The following is an 8,726-nucleotide window of genomic DNA, read 5'->3' on the forward strand; positions in this document are numbered from 1 at the left end:
ACGTCGAAATATCTCAAACGGGAAGGAAATGACGATTAGTTTTGGTCAAAATCGACGAAATCATCGAGATTTGCTTGCTGTTCCGCTTGTTTCGAAGATGAAACTGGCGTGTATTACATTCTGCACGTTAAATGGAGTAAAAAGAGCGCTTAAACGTCGAAATATCTCAAACGGGAAGGAAATGACGGTTAGTTTTCGTCAAAATCGACGAAATCGTCGAGGTTTGCGAGCTGTTCCGCTTGTTTAGAAGCTGAAACTGGCGTGTATTACATTCTGCACGTTAAAAGGAGTAAAAAGAGCGCTTACACGTCGAAATATCTCAAACGGGAAGGAAATGACGGTTAGTTTTGGTCAAAATCGACGAAATCATCGAGAATTGCGAGCTGTTCCGCTTGTTTCGAAGCTGAAACTGGCGTGTATTACATTCTGCACGTTAAATGGAGTAAAAAGAGCGCTTAAACGTCGAAATATCTCAAACGGGAAGGAAATGACGGTTAGTTTTGGTCAAAATCGACGAAATCATCGAGAATTGCGAGCTGTTCCGCTTGTTTCGAAGCTGAAACTGGCGTGTATTACATTCTGCACGTTAAATGGAGTAAAAAGAGCGCTTAAACGTCGAAATATCTCAAACGGGAAGGAAAAGACAGTTAGTTTTATTCAAAATCGACGAAAACATCGAGACTTGCGAGCTGTTCCGCTTGTTTCGAAGCTGAAACTGGCGTGTATTACATTCTGCACGTTAAATGGAGTAAAAAGAGCGCTTAAACGTCGAAATATCTCAAACGGGAAGGAAATGACGGTTAGTTTTCGTCAAAATCGACGAAATCGTCGAGATTTGCGAGCTGTTCCGCTTGTTTCGAAGCTGAAACTGGCGTGTATTACATTCTGCACGTTAAAAGGAGTAAAAAGAGCGCTTACACGTCGAAATATCTGAAACGGGAAGGAAATGACGGTTAGTTTTGGTCAAAATCGACGAAATCATCGAGATTTGCTTGCTGTTCCGCTTGTTTCGAAGCTGAAACTGGCGTGTATTACATTCTGCACGTTAAATGGAGTAAAAAGAGCGCTTAAACGTCGAAATATCTCAAACGGGAAGGAAATGACGGTTAGTTTACGTCAAAATCGACGAAATCGTCGAGATTTGCGAGCTGTTCCGCTTGTTTCGAAGCTGATACTGGCGTTTATTACATTCTGCACGTTAAGTGGAGTAAAAAGAGCGCTTAGACGTCGAAATATCTCAAACGGGAAGGAAATGACGATTGGTTTTCGTCAAAATCGACGAAATCATCGAGATTTGCGAGCGGTTCCGCTTGTTTAGGCGTTGAAACTGGCGTGCATTACATTCTGCACGTTAAATGGAGTTAAAAGAGCGCTTAAACGTCGAAATATCTCAAACGGGAAGGAAATGACCGTTAGTTTTGGTCAAAATCGACGAAAACATCGAGATTTGCGAGCTGTTCCGCTTGTTTCGAAGCTGAAACTGGCGTGTATTACATTCTGCACGTTAAGTGGAGTAAAAAGAGCGCTTAGACGTCGAAATATCTCAAACGGGAAGGAAATGACGGTTAGTTTTCGTCAAAATCGACGAAATCGTCGAGATTTGCGAGCTGTTCCGCTTGTTTCGAAGCTGAAACTGGCGTGTATTACATTCTGCACTTTAAATGGAGTAAAAAGCGCGCTTAAACGTCGAAATATCTCAAACGGGAAGGAAATGACGGTTAGTTTTGGTCAAAATCGACGAAATCATCGAGATTTGCGAGCTGTGCCGCTTGTTTCGAAGCTGAAACTAGCGTGTATTACATTCTGCACGTTAAATGGAGTAAAAAGAGCGCTTAAACGTCGAAATATCTCAAACGGGAAGGAAATGACGGTTAGTTTTCGTCAAAATCGACGAAAACATCGAGATTTGCGAGCTGTTCCGCTTGTTTCGAAGATGAAACTGGCGTGTATTACATTCTGCACGTTAAAAGGAGTAAAAAGAGCGCTTACACGTCGAAATATCTCAAACGGGAAGGAAATGACGGTTAGTTTTGGTCAAAATCGGCGAAATCATCGAGAATTGCGAGCTGTTCCGCTTGTTTCGAAGCTGAAACTGGCGTGTATTACATTCTGCACGTTAAATGGAGTAAAAAGAGCGCTTAAACGTCGAAATATCTCAAACGGGAAGGAAATGACGGTTAGTTTCCGCCAAAATCGAACGAATTCATCGAGATTTGCGAGCTGCTCCGCTTGTTTCGAAGCTGAAACTGGCGTGTATTACATTCTGCACGTTAAATGGAGTAAAAAGAGCTCTTAAACGTCGAAATATCTCAAACGGGAAGGAAATGACGATTAGTTTTGGTCAAAATCGACGAAATCATCGAGATTTGCTTGCTCTTCCGCTTGTTTCGAAGCTGAAACTGGCGTGTATTACATTCTGCACGTTAAATGGAGTAAAAAGAGCGCTTAAACGTCGAAATATCTCAAACGGGAAGGAAATGACGGTTAGTTTACGTCAAAATCGACGAAATCGTCGAGATTTGCGAGCTGTTCCGCTTGTTTCGAAGCTGATACTGGCGTTTATTACATTCTGCACGTTAAGTGGAGTAAAAAGAGCGCTTAGACGTCGAAATATCTCAAACGGGAAGGAAATGACGGTTAGTTTTCGTCAAAATCGACGAAATCGTCGAGATTTGCGAGCTGTTCCGCTTGTTTCGAAGCTGAAACTGGCGTGTATTACATTCTGCACTTTAAATGGAGTAAAAAGCGCGCTTAAACGTCGAAATATCTCAAACGGGAAGGAAATGACGGTTAGTTTTGGTCAAAATCGACGAAATCATCGAGATTTGCGAGCTGTGCCGCTTGTTTCGAAGCTGAAACTAGCGTGTATTACATTCTGCACGTTAAATGGAGTAAAAAGAGCGCTTAGACGGCGAAATATCTCAAACGGGAAGGAAATGACGGTTAGTTTTCGTCAAAATCGACGAAATCGTCGAGATTTGCGAGCTGTTCCGCTTGTTTCGAAGCTGAAACTGGCGTGTATTACATTCTGCACTTTAAATGGAGTAAAAAGCGCGCTTAAACGTCGAAATATCTCAAACGGGAAGGAAATGACGGTTAGTTTTGGACAAAATCGACGAAATCATCGAGATTTGCGAGCTGTGCCGCTTGTTTCGATGCTGAAACTAGCGTGTATTACATTCTGCACGTTAAATGGAGTAAAAAGAGCGCTTAAACGTCGAAATATCTCAAACGGGAAGGAAAAGACAGTTAGTTTTATTCAAAATCGACGAAAACATGGAGAATTGCGAGCTGTTCCGCTTGTTTCGAAGCTGAAACTGGCGTGTATTACATTCTGCACGTTAAATGGAGTAAAAAGAGCGCTTAAACGTCGAAATATCTCAAACGGGAAGGAAATGACGATTAGTTTTGGTCAAAATCGACGAAATCATCGAGATTTGCTTGCTGTTCCGCTTGTTTCGAAGCTGAAACTGGCGTGTATTACATTCTGCACGTTAAGTGGAGTAAAAAGAGCGCTTAGACGTCGAAATATCTCAAACGGGAAGGAAATGACGGTTAGTTTTCGTCAAAATCGACGAAATCGTCGAGATTTGCGAGCTGTTCCGCTTGTTTCGAAGCTGAAACTGGCGTGTATTACATTCTGCACTTTAAATGGAGTAAAAAGCGCGCTTAAACGTCGAAATATCTCAAACGGGAAGGAAATGACTGTTAGTTTTGGTCAAAATCGACGAAATCATCGAGATTTGCGAGCTGTGCCGCTTGTTTGGAAGCTGAAACTGGCGTGTATTACATTCTGCACGTTAAATGGAGTAAAAAGAGCGCTTAAACGTCGAAATATCTCAAACGGGAAGGAAAAGACAGTTAGTTTTATTCAAAATCGACGAAAACATCGAGACTTGCGAGCTGTTCCGCTTGTTTCGAAGCTGAAACTGGCGTGTATTACATTCTGCACGTTAAATGGAGTAAAAAGAGCGCTTAAACGTCGAAATATCTCAAACGGGAAGGAAATGACGGTTAGTTTTCGTCAAAATCGACGAAATCGTCGAGATTTGCGAGCTGTTTCGCTTGTTTCGAAGCTGAAACTGGCGTGTATTACATTCTGCACGTTAAATGGAGTAAAAAGAGCGCTTAAACGTCGAAATATCTCAAACGGGAAGGAAATGACGGTTAGTTTTGGTCAAAATCGACGAAATCATCGAGAATTGCGAGCTGTTCCGCTTGTTTCGAAGCTGAAACTGGCGTGTATTACATTCTGCACGTTAAATGGAGTAAAAAGAGCGCTTAAACGTCGAAATATCTCAAACGGGAAGGAAATGACGGTTAGTTTTGGTCAAAATCGTCGAAATCGTCGAGATTGGCGAGCTGTTCCGCTTGTTTCGAAGCTGAAACTGGCGTGTATTACATTCTGCACGTTAAATGGAGTAAAAAGAGCGCTTAAACGTCGAAATATCTCAAACGGGAAGGAAATGACGGTTAGTTTTGGTCAAAATCGACGAAATCATCGAGAATTGCGAGCTGTTCCGCTTGTTTCGAAGCTGAAACTGGCGTGTATTACATTCTGCACTTTAAATGGTGTAAAAAGAGCGCTTAAACGTCGAAATATCTCAAACGGGAAGGAAATGACGGTTAGTTTCCGCCAAAATCGAACGAATTCATCGAGACTTGCGAGCTGCTCCGCTTGTTTCGAAGCTGAAACTGGCGTGTATTACATTCTGCACGTTAAATGGAGTAAAAAGAGCTCTTAAACGTCGAAATATCTCAAACGGGAAGGAAATGACGATTAGTTTTGGTCAAAATCGACGAAATCATCGAGATTTGCTTCCTGTTCCGCTTGTTTCGAAGCTGAAACTGGCGTGTATTACATTCTGCACGTTAAATGGAGTAAAAAGAGCGCTTAAACGTCGAAATATCTCAAACGGGAAGGAAATGACGGTTAGTTTACTTCAAAATCGACGAAATCGTCGAGATTTGCGAGCTGTTCCGCTTGTTTCGAAGCTGAAACTGGCGTGTATTACATTCTGCACGTTAAGTGGAGTAAAAAGAGCGCTTAGACGTCGAAATATCTCAAACGGGAAGGAAATGACGGTTAGTTTTCGTCAAAATCGACGAAATCGTCGAGATTTGCGAGCTGTTCCCCTTGTTTCGAAGGTGAAACTGGCGTGTATTACATTCTGCACGTTAAATGGAGTAAAAAGAGCGCTTAAACGTCGAAATATCTCAAACGGGAAGGAAAAGACAGTTAGTTTTATTCAAAATCGACGAAAACATCGAGACTTGCGAGCTGTTCCTCTTGTTTCGAAGCTGAAACTTGCGTGTATTACATTCTGCACGTTAAATGGAGTAAAAAGAGCGCTTAAACGTCGAAATATCTCAAACGGGAAGGAAATGACGGTTAGTTTTGGTCAAAATCGTCGAAATCGTCGAGATTTGCGAGCTGTTCCGCTTGTTTCGAAGCTGAAACTGGCGTGTATTACATTCTGCACGTTAAAAGGAGTAAAAAGAGCGCTTACACGTCGAAATATCTCAAACGGGAAGGAAATGACGGTTAGTTTTGGTCAAAATCGACGAAATCATCGAGAATTGCGAGCTGTTCCGCTTGTTTCGAAGCTGAAACTGGCGTGTATTACATTCTGCACGTTAAATGGAGTAAAAAGAGCGCTTAAACGTCGAAATATCTCAAACGGGAAGGAAATGACGATTAGTTTTGGTCAAAATCGAACGAATTCATCGAGATTTGCGAGCTGCTCCGCTTGTTTCGAAGCTGAAACTGGCGTGTATTACATTCTGCACGTTAAATGGAGTAAAAAGAGCTCTTAAACGTCGAAATATCTCAAACGGGAAGGAAATGACGATTAGTTTTGGTCAAAATCGACGAAATCATCGAGATTTGCTTGCTGTTCCGCTTGTTTCGAAGCTGAAACTGGCGTGTATTACATTCTGCACGTTAAATATAGTAAAAAGAGCGCTTAAACGTCGAAATATCTCAAACGGGAAGGAAATGACGGTTAGTTTACGTCAAAATCGACGAAATCGTCGAGATTTGCGAGCTGTTCCGCTTGTTTCGAAGCTGAAACTGGCGTGTGTTACATTCTGCACGTTAAATGGAGTAAAAAGTGCGCTTAAACGTCGAAATATCTCAAACGGGAAGGAAATGACGGTTAGTTTTCGTCAAAATCGACGAAATCGTCGAGATTTGCGAGCTGTTCCGCTTGTTTCGAAGCTGAAACTGGCGTGTATTACATTCTGCACGTTAAATGGAGTAAAAAGAGCGCTTAAACGTCGAAATATCTCAAACGGGAAGGAAATGACGGTTAGTTTTGGTCAAAATCGTCGAAATCGTCGAGATTGGCGATCTGTTCCGCTTGTTTCGAAGCTGAAACTGGCGTGTATTACATTCTGCACGTTAAATGGAGTAAAAAGAGCGCTTAAACGTCGAAATATCTCAAACGGGAAGGAAATGACGGTTAGTTTTCGTCAAAATCGACGAAATCGTCGAGATTTGAGAGCTGTTCCTCTTGTTTCGAAGCTGAAACTTGCGTGTATTACATTCTGCACGTTAAATGGAGTAAAAAGAGCGCTTAAACGTCGAAAAATCTCAAACGGGATGGAAATGACGGTGAGTTTTCCTCAAAATCGACGAAATCGTCGAGATTTGCGAGCTGTTCCGCTTGTTTCGAAGCTGAAACTGGCGTGTATTACATTCTGCACGTTAAATGGAGTAAAAAGAGCGCTTAAACGTCGAAATATCTCAAACGGGAAGGAAATGACGGTTAGTTTTGGTCAAAATCGTCGAAATCGTCGAGATTGGCGAGCTGTTCCGCTTGTTTCGAAGCTGAAACTGGCGTGTATTACATTCTGCACGTAAAATGGAGTAAAAAGAGCGCTTAAACGTCGAAATATCTCAAACGGGAAGGAAATGACGGTTAGTTTTCGTCAAAATCGACGAAATCGCCGAGATTTGCGAGCTGTTCCTCTTGTTTCGAAGCTGAAACTTGCGTGTATTACATTCTGCACGTTAAATGGAGTAAAAAGAGCGCTTAAACGTCGAAATATCTCAAACGGGAAGGAAATGACGGTTAGTTTTCGTCAAAATCGACGAAATCGTCGAGATTTGCGAGCTGTTCCGCTTGTTTCGAAGCTGAAACTGGCGTGTATTACATTCTGCACGTTAAATGGAGTAAAAAGAGCGCTTAAACGTCGAAATATCTCAAACGGGAAGGAAATGACGGTTAGTTTTGGTCAAAATCGTCGAAATCGTCGAGATTTGCGAGCTGTTCCGCTTGTTTCGAAGCTGAAACTGGCGTGTATTACATTCTGCACGTTAAAAGGAGTAAAAAGAGCGCTTACACGTCGAAATATCTCAAACGGGAAGGAAATGACGGTTAGTTTTGGTCAAAATCGACGAAATCATCGAGAATTGCGAGCTGTTCCGCTTGTTTCGAAGCTGAAACTGGCGTGTATTACATTCTGCACGTTAAATGGAGTAAAAAGAGCGCTTAAACGTCGAAATATCTCAAACGGGAAGGAAATGACGATTAGTTTTGGTCAAAATCGAACGAATTCATCGAGATTTGCGAGCTGCTCCGCTTGTTTCGAAGCTGAAACTGGCGTGTATTACATTCTGCACGTTAAATGGAGTAAAAAGAGCGGTTAAACGTCGAAATATCTCAAACGGGAAGGAAATGACGATTAGTTTTGGTCAAAATCGAACGAATTCATCGAGATTTGCGAGCTGCTCCGCTTGTTTCGAAGCTGAAACTGGCGTGTATTACATTCTGCACGTTAAATGGAGTAAAAAGAGCTCTTAAACGTCGAAATATCTCAAACGGGAAGGAAATGACGATTAGTTTTGGTCAAAATCGACGAAATCATCGAGATTTGCTTGCTGTTCCGCTTGTTTCGAAGCTGAAACTGGCGTGTATTACATTCTGCACGTTAAATGGAGTAAAAAGAGCGCTTAAACGTCGAAATATCTCAAACGGGAACGAAATGACGGTTAGTTTACGTCAAAATCGACGAAATCGTCGAGATTTACGAGCTGTTCCCCTTGTTTCGAAGCTGAAACTGGCGTGTATTACATTCTGCACGATAAATGGAGTAAAAAGTGCGCTTAAACGTCGAAATATCTCAAACGGGAAGGAAATGACGGTTAGTTTTCGTCAAAATCGACGAAATCGTCGAGATTTGCGAGCTGTTCCGCTTGTTTCGAAGCTGAAACTGACGTGTATTACATTCTGCACGTTAAATGGAGTAAAAAGAGCGCTTAAACGTCGAAATATCTCAAACGGGAAGGAAATGACGGTTAGTTTTGGTCAAAATCGTCGAAATCGTCGAGATTGGCGATCTGTTCCCCTTGTTTCGAAGCTGAAACTGGCGTGTATTACATTCTGCACGTTAAATGGAGTAAAAAGAGCGCTTAAACGTCGAAATATCTCAAACGGGAAGGAAATGACGGTTAGTTTTCGTCAAAATCGACGAAATCGTCGAGATTTGAGAGCTGTTCCGCTTGTTTCGAAGCTGAAACTGGCGTGTATTATATTCTGCACGTTAAATGGAGTAAAAAGAGCGCTTAAACGTCGAAATATCTCAAACGGGAAGGAAATGACGGTTAGTTTTCGTCAAAATCGTCGAAATCGTCGAGATTGGCGAGCTGTTCCGCTTGTTTCGAAGCTGAAACTGGCGTGTATTACATTCTGCACGTTAAATGGAGTAAAAAGAGCGCTTAA

The sequence above is a fragment of the Bombus flavifrons genome, chromosome 2 (genome assembly GCF_040668555.2).
Source record: "Bombus flavifrons isolate JBK064 chromosome 2, iyBomFlav1_principal, whole genome shotgun sequence".
Taxonomy (NCBI): Eukaryota; Metazoa; Arthropoda; class Insecta; order Hymenoptera; family Apidae; genus Bombus; species Bombus flavifrons.